Genomic DNA, 14,811 nt, shown 5'->3' on the forward strand with positions numbered 1-14,811 from the left:
GAACTCGCTCTACTGCAATGTGTAGAGCATAGTGAGTTCTTATTAGGTTTTAACAAAAGAATATGTGTACATACCTGGCGGCCCGCCCACTTACCTGGGCGACCACATTGGGCTTTATACCCCAACAACCTCCCACTTAAAGTCCAATGTGGTACTTTAAGTGTGAGAGAAGCTACTATACAAGCTAATATACAAGAGATGTAGAGAAGTGATGTACTACCCTACACCTAACTGCTTGCGAAAATGCGCAAAGCTCTCTGAGGGAAGTCCTTTTGTAAGTAGATCAGCAGGATTTTCTGTGGTGTGAACTTTGACAAGCTGAAGTTGCTTATCCTCGAGCATTTCCCTGATGAAATGATACTTCACATCCACATGCTTTGTCTTTGAGTGATAAACTGGATTGTGAGCCAATTGTATAGCACTTTGACTATCACAATATAACACTGTAGGCATCTCTTCTTTGATTCCCAAATCTGTTACTAGTCGATTAAGCCAAATTGATTCTTTGCATGCCTCTGATGCTGCAACATATTCAGCCTCTGTAGTAGACTGAGTAACACAATCTTGTAATCTAGAACGCCATGATACTGCTCCACCAGCCAATGTAAAGACATACCCTGACGTAGACCTTCGGTTGTCTAAGTCACCTGCATAATCTGAGTATATAAAACCCTTTACACTTAGCTCCTGACTCCCATAGCATATACGCATACTCTTTGTAGCTTTCAGGTATCTCAATATTCCTTTCACTGCCTCCCAATGTTTCTTGCCTGGGTTTGACATTGTTGAGATGTCGAGCTCTACACCTTGAGCTGGCATCCACTACGGGTCTTGGCCGCTTATGGCATTTACTCACTGGCGCGTTAGGTGACCGACACGGAGGATCTCTGCCAGTGATTCTACAGCTGGACTACACTTATAGTGCCAGCCTAGTACGCTTCTAGCGAGTTCACACTTAGTGACCGCATGTACATATGTGCTACTTTTCAGCTTTAGCACTTAGTCATTTTGTACTCTCTTTTCTGTGAAGAAGAAGAAGAAGCTTTCCATCTCTGTGTGCTTTGTGCTTGTCTTGTGTAGCTCTCTTGCATCCTCATTCTTTACATGGTATCAGAGCCTGGTGCAGGCAAGAGAGGCTAAGAGAGCAAGAGCATCACAATCCCTTCGTTCGCAAGTTTTTGAACAGGTCTCCAAAGTGCAGTATACAGAGATTTACTGTACAAGTACAGTGGTTGTGAAACGCTTGATTGTGGACACTCGTTGAGTGTAGAAAGCGTTACAGGAACCACTATAGCAGGTTCAGCAGATTTGCAGGTTTTTGCAGATTGCAGCTATTTTGTCTTAGTGCTTCAAGATGTCTGACGGTTTCAGTCAGATTGTTACTGAGAAGCTTCAGAAAAATAACTACCCTGCATGGAAGTTCAGAATAACAAATTTCCTAAAAGGAAAAGGTTATTGGGACTATGTAGAAGGAGACAATGAAAAGGAACCAGAGATTCCCGAGGCAAATGCTACAGCAGAACAAAGGAAAGCTTTGAGGGACTGGCAACAAGGCCAGAGCAAAGTGATGTATTGGCTTTCTATGAGCATCACAGATGGCATGATGGGCTATCTACAGGATGCTGAAACCCCCGCCATTGCATGGAAAAACTTAGGCAGAGTGTTCGAGGTGAACACCAAGGCCAGGAAGCTTCAACTAAAGTCGGAGCTAAATCAGGTTAAGAGGAACAACCTCTCCATCAATGATTATGCTTTGAAGATCAAGAGTATCATTGAGGCTCTTGAATCTATTAAAGTCTCAGTGGAAGACGATGACATTGTCCGTGCATGCTTGGATGGTCTAGGAGATGAGTATGTACATTTTAGGTCTTCCATGAATACAAGAGACGACATCCCCGTGTTCCAAGATTTGATTTCTATGCTTATTCTTGAGGAGAAGAACCTTGACACATCTTCTTCTCATGGTAGAAATAATTCTGAACAGGCCTTCTATTCTAACTCCAACAGAGGTAGAGGTAGAGGTCGTGGTCGAGGCCCAAGGGGTTGCAGGGGCCAATTTCTGGAAGGTCAATCAAATCAAAACAATACAGGTGGCAGGGGAAACCAGTCTCAAGGCAGGGGGAGTCAAAGAGGTCATGGTGCAGGATCAAGCAGGCAGCAACATACTCCAGATAGTAGAGAATGTTGGACTTGTGGTGAAAGAGGTCACATGTCACGTGACTGTCCAAAGGGAAAAGCAAGTAGAAAGAGAGAACAGGGCAACTATGCATCTACTAGCAGAGATGCAGATGACAGCAAAAACGAGCGCATGTTTGTTATGCAACATGTAATGAATACAATGACTGCAGAGAATTCCACCCAAGATGATGTTTGGTATGTGGATTCACGTGCCTCTAATCACATGACGTCTCGTGGAGAGTGGTTTAGAGATATGTGCAAACCAGATGTGTCAGGCTATGTGCAGACAGGAGATGACACAGCTCACCCCATTGCTCATGTAGGGGACATACCTCTAAATACGAAGAGTGGGAAATCAAAGTACTTAGCAGATGTACTTCATGTCCCAAACATTACAAAGAATCTTGTTTTTGTTGGACAAATGGTTGAGCAGGGTTTGCAGGTTCGCTTCAATCCAAATGGCTGTTATGTAGAAGATTTCCAGAATGGCTGTAAGCTGATCACAGAGGGCAAATGTGTGGGCAGACTGTTTACGCTGAATGTAGACATGCCTAAGGTAAAAGCTGCATTATTTGCACAGGGCACAGGTGTTGTGGCTGATGTTGACATTTGGCACAAACGCATTGGCCATGTCAATGAGCAGAGATTGCGCAGCATGCAATCAAAACAGATTGTAAAAGGTTTGCCCAAATTCAAGGTGGATGGTATGCATAAAGTGTGTGCAGCATGCCAGTTTGGAAAACAGTCAAAGGGCTCATTTCCACATGAGCGCAATGTATGTAAAAAGCCACTTGAGGTGGTGCACACAGATGTTTGGGGTCCAACCGATACTGCAAGTATACATGGTTGCAGGTATTATGTCTCTTTCATTGATGACCATACAAGGAAAGTATGGGTCTACTTCATGCGTAACAAAAGTGAAGTGTTTGGTCACTTTCAAGACTTCAAAGTCATGATTGAGAAGGAGACAGATATGCAAATCAAGACATTGAGGTCAGATGGAGGGGGAGAGTACTTCTCCAATGATTTTTCAGATTTTCTGCGAATGCATGGTATACACAGGCAGTTTACATGCAGATATACTCCACAGCAGAATGGGGTCGCAGAAAGGAAAAACAGGCACATTGCAGAGGTTGCACGTGCATTGATGAATGAGAAGAACACGCCTCATCATTTCTGGGCTGAAGCTGTAAATACAGCTGTGTACATTATGAAAAGGACACCTACAGCTGCGGTGCATGATGTAACACCTGAGGAAAAGTTTACAGGTACAAAGCTGGTTTGGCACACTTGAAAGTGTTTGGCTGCATAGCTTACGTGCATGTACCAGATGAGTTGCGTAGGAAATTGGATCCTAAAGCAGAGAAATGTATTCTTGTGGGATATTCCCTTGAACAAATGGGGTACAGGTGCTACAATCCTACTACACGAGAATTACGAGTGAGCAGAGATGTAGTCTTTGATGAGATGAGCAGCTGGTACAGTAATGCACATGGCACTATTGGGGCTGATGTAAAAGATGATGTGGTTGTACAAAATGTGAGGCCACAGTCACAGGTTTTGAGTGGACCACAAGAGTCCTCTTCTCGTGGCTCTGTTGAGAAACCATGGAATGGTAGACTACGTACGCAGGTTACTCCACCAACAGGTACAGGGAATGTATCACGAAAAGGAAAGGAAAAGGTTGATGAACCTCCCTTTATGGTTGATGCATCATCAGGTTTTTCACATGTAGACATGGATTCAGATGGTTCTGAACAAAGTCTTGATGAGGAATTTGGAATTCCGGCTGTCAGGACACCTGGTGTAAGGAAAGTACAAGAAGATGCTAGAGGGCAAAGGAGTGACCCAGGACCGCGCAGATCTAATAGAGTCAGAAATCCAGTTCAGAAATTGACTTATGATGGGTATCTAGCGCATCACCAAGCCTACATGGCTAAGGTGATACAGGATGTGGAGCCCACATGTTTTGAGGATGCAGTTGGAAATGTGCATTGGGATGATGCAATGAATGAAGAGATGGCTGCATTGGAAGCAAATGACACATGGGAGTTGGTGCCATTGCCAAGTGGCAAGAAAGCTATTGGCTGTAAATGGGTGTATAAAACCAAGCATAAGGCTGATGGTAACATTGAGCGTCACAAGGCAAGGCTGGTCGCAAAGGGTTATGCACAGACGTATGGCATAGACTATGAGGAGACCTTTGCTCCAGTGGAAAAGATGACGACAGTGAGAGCTGTCATAGCAGTGGCTGCATCTAGAGGATGGATTATGCATCAAATGGATGTAAAGAATGCCTTCTTGAATGGTGAGTTGCAAGAGGAAGTGTATATGGATCAGCCACCTGGTTATGTCGATCCAGGTTACCCAGATTATGTATGCAGACTTCTCAAAGCTTTGTATGGTTTGAAGCAGGGCTCTAGAGCATGGTATGACAGGATTGCCAAGTATCTTGTCAGTATTGGTTTTAGGAGAGCTCATGCTGATCATTCACTCTATGTACGTGAGAGTGATGTGGGGATTGTGGTCATTACCATATATGTAGATGACCTTATTATTGTTGGTGACAATGCTATGGAGATTGACCATGTGAAGGGTCTTCTCAAACAGGAGTTTGAAATGAAAGATTTAGGCGAGTTGCGCTACTTTCTTGGCATTGAAGTGATCAGGACTCCAGAGGGTGTATGGCTATCACAGAGACAGTATGCTTTGGACATGTTGTCAAAGTATGGTATGGCTGATTGTAAGCCAATTTCTATTCCCTTGGATGTGAATGCAAAGCTGAGTGCAGAGAAGGGTGATGTTGTTGAGGATGTCAACATGTACAGGAAGATTGTGGGTAGTCTAATCTACTTGACTATCACGAGGCCAGACTTGAGCTACACAGTAGGCTTGGAGAGTCAGTTCATGCAACTTACGAGGAAGCCACATTTGGATGGAGTACGACGCACACTTAGGTATGTGCAAGGTACTCTTGACTACGCATTGTTCTATGCAGCAGATGCACCATTAGCATTGTATGGGTATACAGATGCAGATTGGGCAGGTAGCATTGTTGATAGGAGATCTACGAGTGGCTTCATGTTCTCTTTTGGGAGTGCTGCTGTTACTTGGAGCAGCAAAAAGCAGCCTACGGTTGCTTTATCGAGCACAGAGGCCGAGTACAGAGGTGCAGCAGTTGCGGCGTGCGAGGTAGCTTGGCTACGCACATTACTTGAGGACTTGGGAGTGCAGGTGGACCAGCAGATTTTCATCCATTGTGACAACCTCAGCAGCATGCAGTTGGCTAGGAACCCAGTGTTCCATGCCAGGACCAAACACATAGAGGTCCATTACCACTACGTTCGAGAGCGAGTGTTGGCGGGCGACATCGACTTGGTCTACGTCAGCACAGAGGAGCAGATAGCGGATATCTTTACCAAGGCCCTCGGAGCTGAGAAGCTTTGACGTTTCCGGACTATGCTTGGACTCTGCGACATGCAGAGCTCGAGGGGGAGTGTTGAGATGTCGAGCTCTACACCTTGAGCTGGCATCCACTACGGGTCTTGGCCGCTTACGGCATTTAGTCACTGGCGCGTTAGGTGATCGACACGGAGGATCTCTGCCAATGATTCTACAGCTGGACTACACTTACAGTGCCAGCCTAGTACGCTTCTAGCGAGTTCACACTTAGTGACCGCATGTACATATGTGCTACTTTTCAGCTTTAGCACTTAGTCATTTTGTACTCTCTTTTCTGTGAAGAAGAAGAAGAAGCTTTCCATCTCTGTGTGCTTTGTGCTTGTCTTGTGTAGCTCTCTTGCATCCTCATTCTTTACAGACATGTATCAACTTACTACTCCCACTGCAAATGCAATGTCTAGGCGAGTAGCAATCATTGCATACATCAAACTACCCACTGCAGACGCATATGGAATCTTATCCATATGCCTGTTCTTCCTCAGACATAGGACAATCTTGTTTGCTAAGTTTCACATATGGTGGCAGTGGAACACTCAGTGCCTTTCCCTTCTCCATATTGAAACGTTGCAAAACCTTGTCAATATACTCTGTTTGAGATAACCAAATCAACTTCTTTGATCTGTCTCTCTCAATGCGCATACCAAGTATATGACTTGCCTCACCCATGTCTTTCATGTCAAATGATTTTGCCATCTTTGACTTCAAAGTTGAAATTTCTTCCAAGTGCTTGCCAGCAATCAACATGTCATCCACATACAAAATAAGGATCAGCCAACTTCCATCCTTAGCCTTCTTTGTATATAGACAATGATCGAACTCACTACGTTTGTAGCCTTGAGAAAGCATAAACTTGTGGAATTTATGGTACCATGCCCTCGGTGATTGTTTTAAGCCATAAAGACTCTTTAACAACTGGCATACCCAATCTTCCTTGCCTTTCTCAACAAACCCTTCTGGCTGCTGCATGTAAATTTCCACATCTAAATCACCATGCAAGAACGCTGTCTTGACATCCATTTGGTGCAACACCAAATCTAATATGGCAACCAATGCAAGAAAGCATCTCAATGTAGTCATCTTGACCACCGGAGAGAAGACTTCATCAAAGTCAATGCCTTGCTCTTGCTTAAAGCCCTTGGCAACAAGCCTTGCTTTGTACTTTGGTTGACTATCATGAGCAGTGATCTTATACCTGTAAACCCATTTACAAGGTAGAGCCTTTTTGCCCTGTGGTAATTTAACTAGCTTCCATGTCTTGTTTTTATGCAGAGCTGTCATCTCTGACTGCATGGCCAATTGCCAATTCCCAGAGTCCTTCATTTGCACTGCTTCCTTGTAACATGAAGGCTCATTGCAATCAGTCAACATGACATAATTCATAGATGGAACAAACCTATCAGGAGGTCGCGTGACACGTCCAGATCTACGCACAATAGGTGGCTCAGGCTCAGCCACAACCTGTGGTTACACTCTATCCTGTCCTTGCTCCTCTTGAGCTCTGACATTTTGTCTTGCACGTGCAGGTCCATCTTCTTGGAAGACAACTCTTCTAATCTCCTCAACCCTCTCTGGTTTAGAATGATATTTGGATTCATTAAAGTGAACATCATTGCTGCGGACAACCTTTTTGGATTTGGGATCCCAAAGTCTGTACCCCATCTCACCAGAATTACCATAGCCTAGAAAGATGCACTTTCTACTCTTTGACTCAAGTTTGTTCCTAAATTCCTTTGGAATGTGAGTATATGCCTCACAGCCAAAGACTCTGAGATGCTTGTATGAGGGCATTTTGCCTGACCATACCATCTCTGGCACTGAATCCTTCTGCAAAACCTTGCTAGGAGATATATTTACAAGATGAACAGCTGTTGATACAGCTTCAGCCCAAAACCCATTTGGCAGTTGTGCATTAGACAACATACTTCTGACCTTCTCTTGTATGGTCCTATTCATCCTCTCAGCAACACCATTTTGAGGAGGATTGTAAGGAGCAGTATGTTCACGTTTTATACCTTTTGACTCACAAAAGTCCTGAAAGGCCTTTGAAACATACTCTCCACCATTGTCAGTGCGTAAGCATTTAAGCTTCTTGCCACTCTGATTCTCCACAAGTGTCACAAACGTTTTGAAAACACTAAACGATTCATCCTTGTGCTTGAGAAAGTAAACCCATACTTTCCTCGAGTAATCATCTATAAATGTCATAAAGTAAGAAGCTCCCCCTAGAGATAGGTTAGGCATAGGTCAACACAAATCACTATGAACAAGTGCCAACTGTGTATCTCTTCTACTGCTTCTATGCTTATGTGGCTGCTGTGTTTGCTTACCATACAGACAATGTTCACAGAATTCAAAATCATTAAATGAAAAGCCAGGCAAATAACCAGAACGAGACAAGATTTCCATTCCCTTCTTGGACATATGTCCTAGCCGGCTATGCCACAAAGAAATGTTCGGCTGCTCGGTTACATTGATTACATTTTTAGAGACATTTGATACATAAATCATGTAAAGTCCTCCAGACTTTACTCCATGTGCTACTGTCATAGAACCCTTGGATATCTTCCACATGTTCTGTCCAAAAGTGGTGACGTAGCGAGCATCATCAAGTAAACCTGTGCTGATCAAGCTCTTTGTAATTGCGGGAACATGTCTCACATTCTTCAGCGTGAAAGAAGAGCCATTTTGAAACTTCAATTGAACATCTCCAACACCTAAGATCTCACATGTCTGCCCATTGCCTAGCCGAACATGATCTTTAGTGGTCACATAAGAGGTAAACCACTCCTTGTTTGGAGACACATGAAGTGATGCCCCTGAGTCTATAATCCAGTCACTCAGTGCATTTCCATCAGATGCTGTAAGAAGAGCTGAGTCCATTGTATTCTTCAAGAAGTAGATGTCTCTTGACACTAGACCATCATCCTCTGCAACAGTGTTTGTCACATTTATTTCTTGAATCTTCACTGAGGACTTGTTCTTCTCACCATGGTCTTCAGCTTTCTCTTTGCCTTTTTCTGCTTTCCATTCTCTGCAGTCTCTTTTCATGTGACCCTTCTTGCCACAATGGTAGCATTCTATGTCACTCTTGCCTTTAGCACTGCGGGACTTGCTACGAGACTGGTTCCTCTTTCCACCTTTGTACTTTTCTTTGGTCCTTCCCCTGACAACTAAGGCTGTTCCTTTGCCTTTGTCCATTGTCTTTCTATTGGTTTCTTCAGTAAGCACACTTCCTTTTACACCTGCTATGTTCAAATCATCTAGAGGTGGAGAATTACTCAAAGCTGTGCGAAAAGTGTCCCAACTTTCTGGAAATGTGATCAACAGGAACATAGCTCTAACAGGTTCATCAAACTTGACACCTTGAGCTGACAACTGACTATAGATTGTGTTGAATTCATTCAGATGATTGGACATAGGTGTCCCTTCTTTCATCTTCAAGTCAACAAGCTTCTTAAGCCAGTATAACTGTGAAGCTGCACTCTGCTTCTCATAAAGATCACTCAGCTTTAACCAGGCTTGATAAGCCGACATCTCGTCTGCTACATTGAAGTAAACGCTTTCTGCCAAAGTCAGCATAATGGTAGAAAGTGCCAATTCATCCATTTTGCTCCATTCATCTTCGTCCATATCTTCTGGTTTTATCCCCTTGATCTTTATAGGTTTTATCTGCTTCTTTTGTACCAACACGTGCCAAATCTTCTTCTTCCACAATGGGAAATTGGTTCCATCTAGCTTCTTGATATTGTAAAGAGCAGTGTCCTGTGATCCAGCCATAGCTACGCTTCACAGTAGTTTACTTTCCTGGGAAAAATTCGGCAGAGTTTCCCCTGTAAACTAACCTCTGAACCAATATCAACCTGTCAAATGAACCAAGAAAGCTTCAGATTCTGTATAAATTTCGGCAGAGTCTCCTTTGTAAAATGGCTCTGGTGTACTCAAAAAACAGACCAAAAACAGCTCAAAAAAACACTGTCTCTCTGACACTGTAAGCTGCGGGTAAACCTGTCTTGCACCTGTACTGTCTCTCACTGTCCTGTCACTGTCCTGTAAGCATAGACTGCGACAATGCCTCAACAGCAGTAAAGCAAAGATGCAATCCCAGCTGTCTAACTCACAGTCAATACATCCTAGCTGCCTATCTAAGGGTGCTCGAGGGATCGCTCCAAGACCTGTATCACCAAAAGGATCTCAACATTCGAGAATCCCCCAGCTCAATAAAACCTCAGTCGACCCTCAACAAAGGTTGCAGTAAATCTGATAGTACATAGACTTCCCACAAAGTCATACATCCACAAATTTCCCACTATATGCTATAACCGTTGCGGCGGTTGTTTGCTGCGTGACTCACAGCCAGCAAACCCTCAACAGACATACATCATCTCTGACAATACATCCCATGTGGAAGTACCTGCAATGTCAGGATGAAATCTGGAATATCAAGCAGCAAACACAAGCTACCTGATGAACTAGTGGATGTCGCCTACAGTCTGTGTGTAGATGCGCCCGTGTCGTATGTGACACACCTCCAAGAACTGTGAGCCGTCCTTCGATGTGTAGACAACCACAAATCAACACTCTGGGAGTGTCGATATCCTGAGCACCTGCAGTCGTACGCCGAAAACCCCAAATTTGCAGAGTCGGATCTGCACCCGCTGAGACCACGTAGTCGAAAATGGCCTGCGCAGACCTTTGTCGAAGCCGAACGGTGGCCGAGATGACCTCAAAATGAAATTCTGAGAACACCTAGCCCTCCGGGCTACCCCACAGGATTTGGGGCCGTGTCTTTGCCTGCCAAATTTCACTCCAATCTGAGCTGGTGACTCTAGCCTCCTGCAGTGCTGCCCCGAGCCTCGATCTGAGCTCTGATACCAGTTGAAGGAGTACGAGCGGAAGTGCGACGCGAGAGAGAGTGCGAGAAGAAGAGCACGACGATATGGTGAAGTCGCTCTACTGTAATGTGTTGAGCATAGTGAGTTCTTATTAGGTTTTAACAGAAGAATATGTGTACATACCTGGCGGCCCGCCCACTTACCTGGGCGACCACATTGGGCTTTATACCCCAACAATTAGGTAGTGCTCCTTGGGGGCATCACCTTGAGGGCCTAGGTGGCAGACTGAGGCACGCGAGGGTGGACGATGGCAAGGGAAGGGACGAGCACCGAGAAGGGTCAGGTGAGGTCGAGCAATATCTAGTGCGGAGAGCTGAGCGAAGGATTTTTAACAAGGCAGATAAAAAACAATATCTTCGTGGAATCTGCCAAGATTCTAGCTAATGAGAGTGGACCGAGTAGAGTAGAGTAGAGTAGAGTAACACTTTAGTGCGAAACTTAATTCATTTCCAAAGTTCCATGTTACACTCTCTGGCAACATGGATTTTTTCTCAATCAAAGGTCTATTATAAATTCCCCCCTATAAATTTCCTTTTTCATCCTATAAAATTGTTGGAGGAGGCTATCATGAGATTCTTTTATCTCATGTAAGCATTGTCTCCTCCTAAGCACTATTTACAATATATGTTATACGATCTTGAGAGAGAGAGAGAGAGAGAGAGAGAGAGAGAGGAATATGCCCCACAATCAAGAAAGACAAAAGGAGGAGAGATCTAAAATATGACATGGGCTCTATTCACATAAGATAAAAATGTGCAAGTGATGGACTTCAGTTTCTAGCCTTTGGCTCATTCTTATACTAAGATTTATACTTAACCTTTTGGTATAGCTTTCATTTGTTGCACATGCACATTTACATGCCTCATGAGCTCACTCTAACATGTGATATAGTAATCCATGTGTGTGTGTGTGTGTGTGTGTGTGTGTGTGTGTGAGAGAGAGAGAGAGAGAGAGAGAGAGAGTGAGTGATGAATAGAATTTTGCACTATGTGCATCCCCATCGCAGTTCCTGACTTCTTCCAGTACTTGGAGCCATTGTGCTTCTTGTACTATTTATGCCTCAAAGATGTGTCTAGGAATATGGCAAGAAAAAGACCAATAGTGACAAGTGATGTAAAGATAATAAACAAAAAATCATCAAAGAGAGAGAGAGAGAGAGAGAGAGAGAGAGAGAGAGAGAGAGAGAGAGAGAGAGAGAGAGTGAGAGAGCGAGATTCCCGTATGGTGACCATATTTTACAAGTGAAAGCCATTTTGAAAGATATCCTAAAACATAGTTGCTACTATGGCAAGGGCGTGATTCTACAAAAGAAGAATTCAAGGGCAGTGTGTAAGTGGATGATTCGATACTGGATAAGTATGTTTAGCCTACCTCAAAGATTTGTCTAGCAGTATGGAAGGCAAAAAGATGTGTCTATCAGTATGCAAGCAAAAATCCAGTGTGGGTGACGTAGAGATGATAAATAAAAAGTGATTGAATATATATCTATATATATATGTAGAGAGAGAGAGAGAGAGAGAGAGAGAGAGAGAGAGAGAGAGAGAGAGAGAGAGAGAGAGAGAGAGAGAGAGAGAGAGCTATATGGTGGACTACACCAAGTTAAAACTTAAGATGACCTAAAGTACAATGAGAATCCCAATATGAAATTTCTTTGTGGATCATTCATGTGAACAAATTGTAAGAAGGAAGGATCACAAATGATGCCATAGAATCCATTAGATTTGGTCTTGGATCATGGGCAACACACAAGGAGCAACCATTGCTCCATCAGTGCGAGTGTTCACTTAAGATGGACCCACCATCTCTGAAAGAACCACTGGAAGGGGCCCAAATATAGAACGAAGAATCTCTCTAGCTACAACACGAAGACCACAAGATACTCCACAATTGGCATATTATGTAGATATGAGGATATCGGGCCATGTGGCTATTAGAGATCCCTTCAGCTCACCCTTTATAGCACCTCAAGAGACTCAAGCAATAAGACCTAGAGAATAGATAGGGGATACATGTCCTAGAAGAGTGACACCTTTTGACGATGCTTATAGACATGTAGATCTAAGAGAAGAACCACCACGAGTGAGGGGTCGTAGACACGATGATGAGTACTGATGTCGAGTGCGGCCTTCCACTCATAAGAAGTTGGTCAAAAAGTATGATGGACCAGGGGATCCATATGATCATATTGCTGCATTCCGTCAAGCTGTTAGGGTTGAGCAAGTGACAAATAAGCACACACAGATTGGGATTTAAGCTAACACTTGAAGGAAAGGCCCTATCATGGTTCCAAGCATGAGAGGCCTCTCACAAGTCCTCTCTATGTGTCCTAGAAGAGCTATTCATTGTTGCCTTCTTCCGAATGGGGCTTCAACATGATACAATAGCAAGGATATACTCTTCTAAGCAGGGTGAGACTAAAAGTGTCAGGGACTGTGTGAATAGGCTAAAGCAGTATATCAATCGCTTTCTCAAAGATCAGAAGTCAAGCCAAAGTCGATTAATTTCTCTCTTCTTCAAAGGACTCAATAACTCAACACTGCACAATCATCTCTATGCAAAGAAGTACACAAACTTCAACGAGTGTTGCCTAGATGCCATGGACTTCACATAAAATTTCAAATTTTGAGACGGGACTGGTCAGAGTGCACTGACACTCGACCTCTTTCATTCTATAAGAAGAATATTCACAGAAGTATCTCTAGCGTTGTTTTAGGCCACTTTACAGTTAGTCATTTGACCTTTCAAATTTTTAATGGAAAAGCTAGCCTTCTAAGTTTTTCTTTAAAATCTACCACATGGCGTTTTATTAATAGAGTAAAATTTATTCCCCTTCACCAATACATAAGTGTAGATGGGTTGGCCAATATATCTATCCCGTAAACATATAGTTAGAGAATTTTCTAGTGAATCTTACATATATTTGGTAGTTTTTGGTGTATTTTTGGCGAATCTATTTTAATAATTGAAAAAAATTACCAATTTTGGGCAAATGTTTTCATAACTAAATTCCAGATAAGCTAGAGGAACCAAAACCTAAGATGGGTAAATAGCCAAGTGTGCTCTATGGCAGCTGTGTACATGATCCCAAAGGTAAATTTGAACCAAAACCTGAGATGGGTAAATAGCCAAGTGTGCTCTATGGCAGCTGTGTACATGAGCCCAAAGGTAAATTTGAACTGGTGTATTCTATAGTCTATCTTGGTGAAAATGAGTTGCTTGAGTGGATACTGCCATTCTTTAACATCTGAGCAGTAGAAGAAGGCATGTCTAGCAATCTCTTTAAATTTCCTACATGTTGGGCATAATCCATTTGTTAATCCTCTATCCTACAATACGGTAGGAACCAAAACTTGAGATGGGTAAATAGCCAAGTGTGCTCTATGGCAGTTGTGTACATGAGCCCAAAGGTAAATTTGAAATGGTTGATTCTATAGCCTGTCTTGGTGAAAATGAGTTGCTTGAGTGGATACCACCATTGTTTAACATCTGAGCAGTACAAGAAGGCATGTATAGCATTCTCTTTAAATTTTGCTACATGTTGGCATAATCCATTTGTAAATCCTCAATCCTACAATAGAGTAGGAAGGGGGAGAGCACCAATGAAGAGAGTCGATAGGAATAGCTTACCCTTAAGATCTAACGATTGTTGCCAATTAGCTTCCATGAGTTGTTTCCACCATTCATTATCCCCATTAGTGTTCCAAAACTTATCACATTTTCTTTCAATGTCATTTGGTTCTCTAAGCATCAAATCTCTTGTGTGAGGTGTCCGCACCAATTTTTTGTAAAAGAAGGTAACTTCCAATCTCTGAATCTATCCGCAAGGTTTTGAGTAAGAGGGACCTACAATTGAAATACAAAGTAGCATAGCTGATGCCAAGATCTTCTGTAGGGTATACCTAGTTGAAACATGATCTTGGCCACTGCAAAAGACAAGAAGATTCCCTTAGAGTCCAAAATGGGGGAGATGTTTGTGATGCCATTTCTAAATAAGTACCTACATTTATTTCCCAAGGATAGGGTGCATGGATTTTTAAATAAGAAACTCCAATGTACATTTTTTGCTGACAGACAGGGAATTAACTGTATATCTAATTCTACCATTCCAAACCAAAGAGGCACAACATTTCTTCCATGACTGAACCATGTATGAAGAAATTCTCTCCTTAATTTTCAAGGGATCATGAGAGCACAGTTTACCTCATTCAGATAAAACCCACTCCTCTTTATACATCACTCTGATGTACTGAATCATCTCCCATATCACCCATGTCCAAGG

This window comes from Adiantum capillus-veneris, chromosome 6 (assembly GCF_014529385.1).
Source record: "Adiantum capillus-veneris isolate H3 chromosome 6, ASM1452938v2, whole genome shotgun sequence".
In the NCBI taxonomy this organism is placed as follows: Eukaryota; Viridiplantae; Streptophyta; class Polypodiopsida; order Polypodiales; family Pteridaceae; genus Adiantum; species Adiantum capillus-veneris.